The 13,999-nt window shown below is 46.9% G+C and overlaps 1 pseudogene across 1 annotated transcript in view; it reads right to left on the bottom strand.

Moving 5' to 3' along the window:
• Positions 1-11,159, bottom strand: part of LOC310880058 (DCC-interacting protein 13-alpha-like) — a 33,271-nt pseudogene extending 22,112 nt beyond the window's left edge. Inside the window, exon 1 of the transcript XR_014589239.1 lies at positions 11,025-11,159. The product of XR_014589239.1 is annotated as a DCC-interacting protein 13-alpha-like (transcript). The remainder of the gene's footprint in view (positions 1-11,024) is intronic.
• Positions 11,160-13,999: the final 2,840 nt, after the last annotated feature.

The following is a 13,999-nucleotide window of genomic DNA, read 5'->3' as shown; positions in this document are numbered from 1 at the left end:
TACCATCGGAGAAGCAAGTTGCATGTAAATGGATGGCTGATTCACGCTGGGACACTGGTCTATTTTCCTGTCCCCATACATAATGTCACCCAGCACAGAGAGCTGTGGAGCTGCGTTAGCCTCTCTGCACCCTCAGGACTCTTCTGCCCTGGGCCGTTCCTCTATGAAGGTGGTGGGCTGAAAGATGTTTTTATGAAACATGCTTTTTGCGATGCTTATAAAGCCGGGCCACCCCAAAGTTATCATTTCAGGCAGAGAGACCACATCATCAGCCAACTTGAGCCTATCCATTGGGGTTCTGGGACATGTCCAATGCTGGACCTGGTGTTATGGCATTACCACCACCTCTATTTTTAGTACCACATGGAGAGTACAAGAAGCCTCCACCCAACAGCACACAGCACCCTTCCATACACATCAGAGGTCAGTGTCAGGATGTCAGAGGGAACAGGGGCACAGAAATCAGCACAGAACACCACCCAGGCAAGAAGTGGTATAACAGGGGACCAAATCCATGAGTCCCAGGCCCACACAAGCCATGCCACAAAGGACAGTGAAGAATTTGAGCCTGGGATTCACCTAGAGCCATCTGAGGGCACATTTGACTGATATAAATCAAGGTTTTTAGTCCCTGCTGAACTGTTTTCCTCTAGCATAGATCAAAGTGGTGATTTTTAGGTGGTGACAAAGGAGGTGTAGCTGCAAGCTGTGTACGAGCCCCTCCCTGCTTTAAGATGCAGCGTTCCAAACAAACAAACAAACCTTGCACAGATTTGTCCTCAGATTTCATCCTTACCTACTCCCAGTTATTTTAGTTAATTATGCCCCACAGCACAGCCCGTTCTGGACTAAGCAGACTAACAAGCATTTATTTACATCCCTAAAGAAAGCAGCAGCACCAAGTACCAAAGCCTCTGATAACAGCCTGCAAGTGGGTCTCCTGCACAGGCACAAACATATTTCACTTTCCCTGCATGGTCTCACTCCAAGCTGCTGTGGCTGCACTGGGCTGAGCTCACAGAGAAGTCAGTGGCCAACAAGGGGCTGCCATCCTTATGGGTTTGTCTGGTTTTAATTAAGCCATGTCATTCTTCTTGAGGTAGGCTTGGTGGGGAAGGTGGCCTGCTTGCTTTCTTTGAAGAACAAAGCTTGTGAAAGAGGAACAAAGAAGAACAAAGTCTTGTGAACAAAACAAAGTCTTTGAAGAACAAAGTCTTGTGAACAAGCGAGCAGTGCACGGTCACTACAGTTTGGCAACACATGGGGCTACAGTAACCGTTAAACTGTTATCCTGTGGTTTGGGTGAAAACCTGCATTAAAAAACATCACAACTTATCTTGATATGAACTAACTGAAGATGAGCAAATAAGCGATATGCTCTTGCAACAGAGAGCTGCACAGAGCCCCGGGCTATGCAGAGTATTGCCAGCTCCTCCATCACAAGAAGCTGAGTCCAAGGGCCACCTAGCCTTGTCCCTTATCCTGAGCAGCACCAGATGCTTCCCGAGGACATGCAAGAACCCCAGCCTGCTTGCACAGATCTCAACCTGCCCTCCAACACCTTGGGACTGGTTTACGTCTGGACCATAGAACCCATTAACCCATTGGGAAAGCATCACCATTCATTACAGCACCAGATTGCCTCACTTCGCACTCAAGAACCCGAGTTAAGACACTCCATCTCATTGCATTTATGGCCTCACCAACTTGTGGACACAATGGGACAGACATAAGTAAGCTCAGTTAATCAATGGTTAAAATGATTTATTTCACAGCCGAACCATCCAATTTTGTGGAAACAAGCCCCAAACAGGCTGAAGATGTTGGAACAGGAGGTTCTCCCCAGCTGCCATACAATACATACCATCCCTGGGTAGTTACTTGTTGCCATCAATTGTGCTAGAAGCATCACTGAACCCACTGACACAGAGGATTTGAAGCTTGATTTAAAATAAAAACAGAAGGAGGAAAAAAAAATAAGGCAGCCTTGACAAGATCTGCTTGACTCACCCTGGCTGCGGTATTTAATGTTGTTGGAGAATTGCTCCATGCAGGGAGTGATTCAGAATAAGCTCAATGAGGAAAAGCTTGTGACGAGGGAGGCTCATCTGCCTTCCTTCAGAGCAGCTGCCTGGCTGCCGAGGACAGATGCTCTTGGCACGTTTATGGAGATGGCTCATATATAGTAAGTGAGCAACGCATTCAATAACCACACATTTATGAGACAGTTTCTAATCAAATCCTTCCTCCAAGCAAAGATAAGAGCTATCCTCCATGTTTTCAGCGTGAGTACATGACAGCTCCAGCTGTCCGCATTGTGCACAGCCACTGCATTGCGCAAGGATCCACCAGGCTGACGTGACAATCCCAGCTCCAGGGCACCGATCACTGCCTAACTGCGAAGATCTTGTGCTAGGAACTTATCCTAATTCTGCTTCTCGAGTAAGACGTCCCAGCTGTCTTTGGTCCACCAGCAGATCACACGTCAGTGCCCTGAGCTGGGACACGCACTTGCTTTCTGCTTTCCTGATGTTCTGCTCCACGAGGGCATGCGAAGCACAGGAAATGTCTTCTTACTGTGGGTGAAAGACTATCATTCTGTTGAAGCTGTCGTTGCTCTACTGCTTCCTACATTGACTTCTCTACACTACTGTGGTGTGATGAGACAAGGACTGCCTACCCTTGGGTGAGACAGCTACAAGCAACAGGAGCAGTCCTCGAGACTTTCTCCTAGAGCCACAGCTGCCTGCCTGAGCCAAGGGGAAGCATGCTGCATGTTAGTTGAGTCTGCTCAGATAGTGGGAGGAAGTGTGATTCACCTTGCAGATGAACAAGTACATTGGTGCCGTCCTTAAAGGAGTTGAAAATAGGAGGAGGAGGTTTCTTCACTGCTTCGCATTGCCAGGTTGGTGTCTCAGGAGTCAGAGAAAACCCTTCATGGTCTGGGTAAGGATCAACAAGGCAGAGGAACTGAGGTCTGGGGAGAGATCTTCATGAGCTAGAGACCACAAAAATCAAGATGCTGAAGAGGAAGGACAGTCCAGTCAGACAAACGAGTGCATTTTATCTAGATATCACAGCGGATGCCAGTACAAAATGAGGTGTAACGGCTGCAGGAGATAGCACATGTGAAAGAAAGCAGCTTCACAAGAAGCCATGTTCTGGGAAAAGATCAGCTGGACCTTCAAGGTCTGTGCCAGGAGCCTCCTGCAGCTGGAGAGGCTTCAAACACTCAGGCTTTGCAGGGGTGGACGCGGTGAGATATGGCTGTGATGGAGACCCAGTGAAGGACCTGGCCAACACCAAGGCAGAGGGGGCAGAGCCTTCTGCTCACCGCACACCCACCACACACCCACGCTCCTCTTCACCTCCTTTCTGATTACTAGTGAGGCCTTTTAGTGGTTTCAGGCTCTATCAAGGATGTCTGTCTCAAACACATCACATTCCTACACATTTTGAAGGAAAGGAGAAATCCCTCAGTGAGCAAGTAGAACGGGGAGGCACATCGGTGCTCCTGCACAGGAAAGGGCTGCAGCTGCCTGCCTACCTGCCTGACCAGCAAACACACCTCCCCTAGGAAGAAGTAGCCAGGGCGCAGGCTGTCTCCAGCTGATATTTGGGGGATTAGTGAAGGAAAAGAGGATAGCGAGGGGTAGTAAGAGTTATTGCATCACAGGTTAGCATGAGTGAAGTTGGACTTCACCAAACCTCCTCCCAGCCACACAGCAATTTGTCCCTTGCCTAGGTTCCAGGTCCCCCTAAGGGCTTTCTCTCTTCTCAGTGAGCATCACAAAGTGTCAGCTAAGCTGCAGGCAAAGCGGAGCAGTCCCAGACTAAAAGCATTGGCACAACGCAGAGAGGAATTTTGGTCCAGGTCCCAGTTTTACTATTGGCATCCAGAGGCATCTGCTTATTCCATGTCCCCTTTTTATAGTGGGACTGTCCCGTCTCCCAGCAGGGACTGCTCCCCCCGCACACATGGCAGAAGTCTCTGCTGTACAGACACACGACTGGCAGGACGGGCCTCCTAATTACTGAAACCAAGCTCAAGGAAGTCATTAAAGGACAAAAATCCCAGACCGCTGGACTCAAGTCCCTGTTGTCTGCCTTAATGCACTGTTCATTCGTCCCAGGGGACACTGGATCCTGGGGAGTCTGCCTGCTTTCAGGGTATCACACATCCCTCCAGCTGCAGTTTTCCTCCTCCATCATCCTAAGCAGAACAGGTGGAGAGGGGAGAGGCCAGGCTGCCTGCCACCACAACTCTCTGTGCTTTTGCAGAAAGAACTGCTCAGTGGAGGAGCCCTGCTGGATTTCTCCTACTTCTGAGATTGTTTTTTCCTTTCAGCTGATGATGACCTACATAATAAGCAGGTCACTGGAACATAAGAGATTTTTTCCGAGGCAGAGGAGAAAAGCCAAACACAATTCCCCCGCTGTGCGTGCTTCCAAGGACAAAGCAAAACGCTGCTTCCCAGGGGTCCCATTCAGCTCAAGAGCCATCTCTTCCCATCTGAAATCAGTGGGAGCTGCTGGGATCCCACTGTGGAGACCACCAGACCCTGCTCAAAACAACAGGCTAGTGAAGGACCATCTCCATGGGGGGGGGACGAGGAGAGTCTTGGGAACATGAGCCATCCTCACGTGGGCAGCAAATGCACCACGTGCAGCCCCTGTGCACATGGCTGCGAGCCCATGCAGTGGCCTTACTGCTCGAGATTCAACCCGCTGTGCAAGGCAAACTCATCGAACAAGCAGCAAAGGGAGGGAAGGAGAGAGCAGGAAGATGTGGAGGGGACAGGTCGCCGTAATGGTCCTCGTGGTGCAACCCATCCCCAGCTGGAGGAAGCTCTCGTGGAAGTAAACCACAGGAACACAGGACTGAATCATTCCCAGATGGAACAGTGCCTTGGCTGAAATTCTGGCAGGCAACAAACAGTATTAGAGGAGCCTGAACTTAATTTGCTTCTCATTCTCTAGTCATTTCTGCTCCTTTGCAAAAAGCATTCCTAAAGGTTTGCTGCAGTAAAGTGTAAACTGGAAATGAGAAGGAATTGCGTAGCCTTGAGGAAGGAAGACCCTAGAATATCCCTTCAGCACGGTTTAAGGCTTGGTAGCACAGAACCAGACCATCCCAAGCCATTGTCTTCAGCACTGCTCTCCCTAATCTTGCAGCTGATCTCTCCCCACTTTCAGCCCCCCCAAACAGGAGACAACACTGCAAGATGTAGGCCAGCATCCCTAATCTCACCCCCCCGAGCTGGTGCACTGCTGGCAGGAAGCTTGCAGCTCCCTACCCCACAGTCAGGGGAGATTATCTGTTACAGAAATGGGTGCAACACGATCCCACCTGGGGCTCAGCAACGGTCCCAGAAGGACAGAGCAAGCGGGTAACCAGAGCAGAGAAGGGTTAGAAGCTCTCTCAGCCTGACGGCTCCCGGAGCTTCGGTAACAGTAACACCAGCTTGGTAACTAGGTCACAGTTATGATCCTTAATTAATCCTGAAGAGCCCCCATCTGCCATGGGGAAGATGACAGATAAGTTAGCTCATTAAGCCCACAAACAGGCCAGGGGGAACGTCATACCCTAGCCTAACCCCCGGAGGCATGGGGACAAAATCCTGTTTGGCAGCAGCGACTGCTTTGCCCAGCCTGCGCTCAGCCAGCAGACGCACCAGGCTCTCCCTATTCCCCCTGAGGAAAGGGAGGCAGCCTCTTCACCAACCACCACACAAACCACACTGATATAAGCCATGAAACAGGAGAGAGCTTGGACCAAAACCAGCCTGGGGGCAGGCAGCGATTGGCTCCAACAAAGGAGCCTTACCAAGTCCCGAGCCCCGGGTCCCTGTGCTGCGCTTACTCCATCACCCCACTCTTCTCCCCACACCTCTGGGTGCTGTGCACCCCCCGGAGCCCATCTGCCTGTGGGGTGGCTGTGCACATAGCTACAGGTGGCTGATACCTGGCAGAACTGCCCAGGTGCCTGTGATCTGTCCTGCCTCCAGAGCCTGTGTTTGGCATCCACACATGATTAATATTAACGTCTTGATCTGCTTAAATCCCCTCCTTCACAAGCAGATAAGCTCAGATAATGCTGATTGAGTTTTCAAGTCCCACTTCTCACACCTGGGCAATGAAAAAGCAGCCACCATCAGCAAAACATAACAGGGCTTCTGAGGACTCAGCCCAGAGCAGGAGTATTAAAAACAATGTTTTCAAAGAAGCAATGGGTGACTAATAAGCCGTAAACTAGCAAAAGGTGTTAGATGGGGGCAGCTTAGTACTGAAGCCATGTCTCCAGAGACCCTTATTAAGGCATCACTTGTGCTCACTACCACCCTCAAAGGCACTGCGTGCAGCACCATGCACATCTGACAGCACACCAGGGATCAGATGTAACTGCATATGATTAAACCAGAACACATAGCAGGTAGAAAAGTTGCCAAGTAAACATAAAACAGTATTTCTACCCAAAGAAACTTTACGTAGCAGAGCAACTGAGCTCCAGCCATATGTACCATCCCTGTACACACACATTGTTCCCTCTGATCCAAGTGCAGCTTGCTGAGGGACCACACTGCTAAGGGGTCGATCCGTGAAAACAAGGTCACTGTCACATTGGGTCACTAGACCAAGAGCTAGTGCAAGGACCTTAGGAAGGTTGCACTGAAATCACTTCTTCCAATTATAAAGCACACTTAGAGAGCAGTTCTAGTTTATTTCCTCTTGCAATTGGAGTTTTAAGTCTCATCATTCTTCATGGCAAATATATCTTAACAGGGAGGTTGCTATGAAGGAGACACGCAGTTTTGGGAACCACACCGAAGCAAACATATGAAAGGTTATCACCTTTCTGAGGCAGTCATACAGAGAGCACAAGTAGTGTGGAGCAAGCTGCAATCCCAAAGGCTCACAAGAAAACTGAGAGCTCACCCCCTTTGCTCACCTGCAGGTGAGCAGCACACTCCTTTGGCATGCCCAGCACCAACCTCTGGTCAAAGTGCAACTCCAAGCATTAGGCCAGCCCTGAGGACCTTCTGGATACCAACACACAAGGATCTGGAGGGCTGGCACATCTTTGCATGTTAGAACTGTGGGCTCCTGTTTCATGACTGAAGCCACAGCTGCTCCACTCCCAAATGCCCCACTTTTCACTACAGGTTCTCATTCCTGCTGCAGGTCAGACAGGGTGAACACCAGCTTCATATCTTACAGCCTGGCCTGGTAAAGGTGTGTTGACAACTGCCTAAGCTACCCCAAGCAACACCTCTCCCCACCATCCCCACCGGACACCCCAGTTCTTCACCTGAGATCTGCTGCAGCAGGAGGTCAGGCAGCTGCTGACTTGGTGGGTAGAGAACACAACTGCCTCCACCAAGGTATCATCACCACACAAAATGCAGCTCACAAGGAAAATCCCTACCCCATACCACCCCAGTAAGAATTAAATAGTGAATGGCCTGGGAAAAACTTGGTAATCACCTCCCTACTTGTTAAACAATGAACTTCAGCTGTGCTGCATTTGTAGACTTCAACATGTGAACCAATAGAAGAGAACAGATTTCAGTTGGTGGGGTCCTACAAAGATCATTGAGTCCAACTGTCAGACTGCTTTGAGGCTGACCCGAAGTTAAAACATCATTAAGAACATTATCCAAATGCCTCTTAAGCACTGACAGGCACGGGGCACCAACCACCTCTCTAGGAAGCCTGCTCCAGTGTCTGACCACTTTCATGGTAAAGAATTTTTTTCTGAAGTCCAGGCTGAACCTCCCTGGCACAGCTGTGAGCCATTCCTGTGCATCCTGTCACTAGATACCAGGGAGAAGAGACCATCACCTTTGTCTCCACTTCCCCTCCTCAGGAAGCTGTGGAGAGCAGTGGGGTCACTCCTCAACCTCCTTGTCTCCAAGCTCAACGAACCCGGTGTCCAAGGCCTACCAGCCTTCTAACCAGCTTTGTTGCCCTCCTCTGGATGCATTCAAGTATCTTACCATCCTTTAAACTGTGGAGCCTGGAATTGCACACAATATTTCAAGTGAGGCTGCAAAAGTAATGCAAAATTGTCATCGGGGCTTTTGGGGAAAGCGTTCAGACACTGCTTAAGCCCTAGCGTCCCAGCACTATCATTGTGCAGTGGAGTTAGTCTGAAAACTTGCTGGTGGTGCTGTTGGCTGGAGAGAGCCAGTTACCCCTCACCCCAAACTTCTTCTCTGGGTAGGGGCATCAGCCCTCCCCACCACATTCTCTCACGGCTTGCTACTTTCTCCCTGTTTGAGCCAGGAGATAAACTTGGACCAATCAATCAGCCTTTATCAGTGCTGAGGGGGCTGTCTCAGGAGAGATATCCTGTACTAACATTGATCTTAAAAATAAATAAACAAACACATTATGAAATATCGCACTGGAAACAAGATGCTGCATTTTAAGAATGTAAACTCTGAATTGCTTTTTTAAGTTAAACTTTGAAGCACAGACTTGCCAAGACTAGAGGTCAAGTTTGGAAATACTTCAAAAAAAACCATCACAGCTACACTCCAGTTCACCTAGAAGCTCATGGGGCGGCTGCAGGAATCTTTGGGCAAAGTGCTGTAACCTGCAAGAGACTCTTCTCTCTGAAGAGAACAGATTTTCTAACGTATATTAAAGTTCCCTAGGGTAAACAAAGCTCTATATATAACCACAGCACAAAGGTCGATCAAATGATCCGTCACTAATGCTAAGCCAGCAACACACAGCAACTCTCCACCCTCCCTTGGTTTGATCCTGCATTCAATTCAACATGAGAAACTGGGCATGGAAGTGAAGAAAATTACTTAACCCTGTGTTTTGATTTTCAACATTTCAGTCTTAATTGCATATCTGATCCCTTTTAACTTCTTTGTTTTACAGTCTTTGCATTTCCATCTCTTTCTAGGACGTTTCCTAGAATCAGCTTTTATCTTCCTTGGCAAGGGCTGGGGCAATGCACAGTTATAAGAGAAACCAAGTGAACTTCACCCCATTAGGTGGAGAAATTCCTGAAAGACATTGGAGGCTCCAGGTTATTTACCATGTCCCCTGGAGATACAAGAACAACACAATAAACCTTTTCCAGCCATTACCACCACCCCAGGCCAATACCTGACAAGACTCAGCACACCAAGTCAGAGACTTCAAAAGTTTGTTCCTCTAGGCCACCTAATGTCATAGATCTAAGCTGAAATGGCGTTCAAATCTGCTGCAAAAACATCAAGTCAAATAACCCGCATGCAGAAGAAGCTGCCAGCTGGGTCACAGTACCCCAGGAAACTCCCATCCCCAGCTCTCCTGGCTGATCTTCACTTGTATTCCTCCTGGTACTGCCTCTGCTGTTTGGCAGGCAGATTGGCCCAGGAGCGTTGAAAATAGAGCCCAGAGCTTTGCGTGACTTAGGTTGTTTGTGAGACAGTGCAAACAGAGAATTTGCCAGCTTTTTGAAGAGTTCAGTACAAAGTCAAATGAGGAATGAAAGCCTGCTGTACTCCAGTAACCCAAATACATGGTAGAGTTTTTCTGGTCTGCAGCTCACATTTTGGAGTTATAATATACTAATTTCCTTCCTTGATATTCAGCACTGGCTCCTTCTCATCTATTGCTGACGCTCTTATCATTTTAATAACTTATTGATGTCCTCTAACCTTATCTGTAATCTTTAGAACATGGGGAGGAAAAATAAGTCTTGCACCTCAAAGGTTAAGCAACAAGAGCTATTGCAAAACAGCAGAGAAGCCTCATGGGCAGCAGGAACCAACACACTGGGAGATGAAAAGATTTGCAGAGGAAGGGGCTGGACACCAAGCTCATCGTTCCAGATTTCTGCAGGCTAGGGCATTACACAGACTTTTCTCCCACTCATAGGAGTGGGTTTGGCCCTGTGATGTTTTGTGCTCCCATATTTTTTGATTTCTGGAACATGTCCACTTAGTGAGGCATCCTTCCACTCTCCTGCTTCGCCACTTTCTATCACCCTTTGGATTCTTTCTTTCAAGAAGCTAATTCAAATTAATTATACAACTATAACAACTTATACTACTAACAATTAAATATAACAACTAATTTTGTAATTATAAAGTTTTCCTGGCCATTGATGGAAACAATAAAAGATCGAAACTGCTTTACACTTCCCTTGGTTTATTGCTTGCTTTCTCTAAGACAGTTCTTCAGACAATTTCAAGACAAGCAATATCCAACACTGGATAAGAGGAAAAGTCACGCAGATAACGGAAGAGTCCTGTTGCCTCAGTGTGTGCTCGTTCATGGGACAACCCACACTCAGGAAGTCATGGGTTGGGTCTAGTCAGGAGGGGGTTTTCCTCACTTTCTCACGTCATCAGCAGGTGTCCTGTTCTGCTGTGCTTCTACTCTTTACTTCACTGAAATGTTGATTCTTGCAGAAGAAATTAAAATACCAGATGCATAAGAAAAGATTAGACTTTTGCTGAAACAAACCTCAATAACTGGCCTTGCTGGTAGGTGAGAGAGGAGCAAACAAGAGAGTGAGGGCAAATGTGAGGCAAAGCTCACAGCAGATGGAAAGAGCTGCATACGACTTCCTGCTGCGTACTGCACAAAGCTAGACAAACTTGAGGATGCAAGATAAAAACAAGACTCTCAGATTTCCAAATCTGAAGCAACTTGAGGGAAGTCAAGGAGATATTCTGGAATCAAGATAAATCAGCTGGGCTCTAAATTGCAGCAGCCCCCATGAGGGAGTGGTGCCCTGCAGCAGAAGGGCAGGGTACCTGTAAGAGGGAGGCATCAGCTTCTGCTGTCCCAGCTGAGTGTGAGTCATGCCCCTGTAATGGGACTTTACCAAGTGAATGAACCCCTCCACATTCACGGGAACTATCTGGGGCCTGGCAAACGGGCAAAAATGCCCTGACCCCACACCCTGTGAGGACTCACAGGCCGATCGTCAATTTTAAATGACATCCAGCACACCGGAGAGAAAAACAACTTGGTGCTTGTTTGCATGAGATGGGGTAAGAAGCTTGCCTCACCTGTGCCTATAAAGCAGGGGTGCTGCTCAGTCACTCGGCAGATCATGGTTGCCTCAGCATTTAATAGCTCCTCCAGACAGATTGAATTATCTGGTGATCACAGGGTCCTAGAGAGAAATGAGATTTCCTCTTCCGTCATGTGAGAAAGACATGGAGGGCACTGGATTCAAATGAGGAAAATCTGCTAAAGAAATTCAGCATGGGAGGAATTGTTACTATGCTACTCTTGCAACTCTAAAGTTTTGCCTTAAAAGGTAAAGTAAGTTCTAAGAAATGCTGGTCTCAGCACTGGAGATGAAAATTCTCAGATCTAAGCCTGGAATTTGAGTCTGGATTAAATCCAGATGTCAAGTTCATATCCACTCCCTTAGAAGATTCAGCTCTCAATATAGACAGTGGCTTGTGCGTGGGGAGGGAGAATTGTTTTTCTGTCTTGCCCTCTTGTGACACTGACTGGGTGGGAAAAAATAAGGAATGTGTGCATCTGAGTTGAGAAGTGGGCAAAATGTTGCTAATGTTACATGCTTTCATTTGGACAAGCTGGGTATAGAGGGGCTTTGACTCTTGCTTTTCTCATGAAGTACCTAAATGCTCCCTTAAAAGCATTAAATCCATTAAAATTCCAAGAAAGGAGCTAGCTGCTGACAGATGTGAGACTGGGTGAAGGTTACACACCTGTGCATCACATTTTGCTTCCAGGAATACTTGGAAAACTTAACCAAGAGATGAGGAATGGGAAGGAAGTACTGAACGTACCTTCCACCTGAGCCTCCCTGATAAACCAGTAGCATGAAAAGAGACCATTTTCCACAGCAACTGTTCATGGACAACTGCAGAAAACCCCTGTGGTAGGGGATTTTTTTTTTTTTCCATTTAAATTTCAATATAGGAAACACTTTCTATGGCTTCTCATCCATCTCCCAAATTGCTGGAATTTAACCTTTTTTTTCCCCTCTTGCAACTTATTTAGCAAAGAAATGGACAAATCATCAGAATGGAATGGGTTTAAAAAAAGATAAAATCAGCAGAGACTCTCGGGGTGGCTGAGCCCTTCCCCTGACCTACACCACAGATCCATCTTCCTCTGCTGAAGCCAGCTGGTACGCAGCATCTCAGGGACTCTTCCCAGAAGGCTGCTCTGAAACATGCTTACAGCTAGGAACTACCCAGCTTCCAACCCAAACTTTTTGAAGGTCACTTGAGTAAGTTTGTTCTCACACCAGCGCTATCCCTTCAGCTTAAATAATTTTCCTGCTCTATGACATGCTGCTCCATCCCTTCAGAGGCAGCCGTTCCATCTCCCCTGTCTGCCATACCTGCCAGCTCCCCCTGAGCGGGCTACATAGGCCCACTCTCTCACAGGATGGGCTCCCTGTTCTCCAGTCAGCCAAAATGGTGTTGCCCGTTTTGTGGCTCCTCTTTATTGGAGTATGGCAAAGGGTGTTTGTGTGGCAGTCCAAGCTAGTTTCTCCTTAGCCCTGTGGGATTACAGTAACATGTTGCAGCAATAAAATACCATTTAACTAATCCACTGAAACCCTAAGAAATTCTAGTTAATGGCAGCTTTATTAGTATTTCCTTTACTTCCAACATATAAACTCTGGCAATACTCGGGGATTGTTCAGAAGACACCCTTTTCCCCTGATTTTCCCCCGTTTTGTTGGTCCCAGAGCTCACAACCTTCTCTGTGCGCTGACAACGACATGTTCCTTCGGCAACTCTCCAAGATCAGGGTCAAGTTAATGGCATTCCATTGCTGTTTAGCTCAGTGCAACTCCTGTCACGTACAAGGTTAAATAAATTCACCAAACCAAGCTCTAAAGAAGTGTTATTATGGCATCTGATTAATAGTGCAGATTGCAGGGAAGTCTGATAGGAAAGCTGAGAGCTCTGTTTCACTTGGAGATCTCTGTATTGTAGCCAAGGTCACTGTCTCAGCTTCCAACCTTGAATCAAGTTTGAGTAAAAAGCAGATGTTCTTCAGGCTTCCTACTTGACGTGTACACTTCTGAATACAAAACCAGAAGTTTCTGAATTCCAGCAACAGAACAGACTAATTTACTTCATCTCTCAACCTTGCAACATGCTAAGGTGCTGCTATTAAGATAATCAGGATAAAGAAGCATTATCAGATTTTTGTGGGATTGAACCTGCTGTGGCAGGTGTCCACAAGCGATGAGCTCTGCGCTCTGCTGCAGTCCTCTGCCAGCGTACTTGCACAACGCCTCTCTGGTGCATCTTACAATGAAACAAGTATTCCCTCTGCCCCTCCTAAGTCAAGCATCATAGTCACTGAGTATGGGAGGAGTGGGAGGAGAAAGAAAAATACCGTCAACATTCTGTAAATTAAGCTTATGTGACTTGATTTCCATTGTTAAAACCAAAATTAATCCATTGCACAGAAATAACCCCTTAGGTTCAGAGACATTAACTCTGCTCTAGGAACACTCACCAGATATCTGCACTGTAGAATTTTGTGATGTTTCCTCATTTTTAAAAATAACCGATGTGATTCAAAGATTCAGGGTAGGGAGACAGATGTTGATGGTTGAACATTGAAGAATGGTAATCTGAAACACAGATTAGGTATATTTAAATTTGAAGTGCTTAACTATTGTATCTTGCAAAATGCAAATAGCTAAGGCATGTAACACTAACTGAAAGCCAGTGACAAAAAGAGAGCACTCTCCATGAGCAAGCTAGACTAATAAATTGAAGCCTATTCCTTGTGTTACCAGGTGACCAAGACTCCTGTTAACACAACCACTATACAGGCTGAGGTCAAATGCCATAGCTTTAGTTCAATCATTTATTTACAGAGCAAAATAAAACTGTTTTATGTTTTATTTATTTATTTATTTATTTTAGTTTAATGATGGTCACTGATGAAAGAAAGCTTATTGCTTAATAGTGACTTCTGCATTATGTTGTTGGAATAATGAGTTAAGATCAAGACTTCTTGACTTCTTAAGTCT

This window comes from Anser anser (assembly GCF_964211835.1).
Source record: "Anser anser genome assembly, chromosome: 12".
NCBI lineage: Eukaryota > Metazoa > Chordata > Aves > Anseriformes > Anatidae > Anser > Anser anser.
Note: the sequence above shows the minus strand (reverse complement) of the source record. Positions and strands in the feature narration are given on the sequence as shown.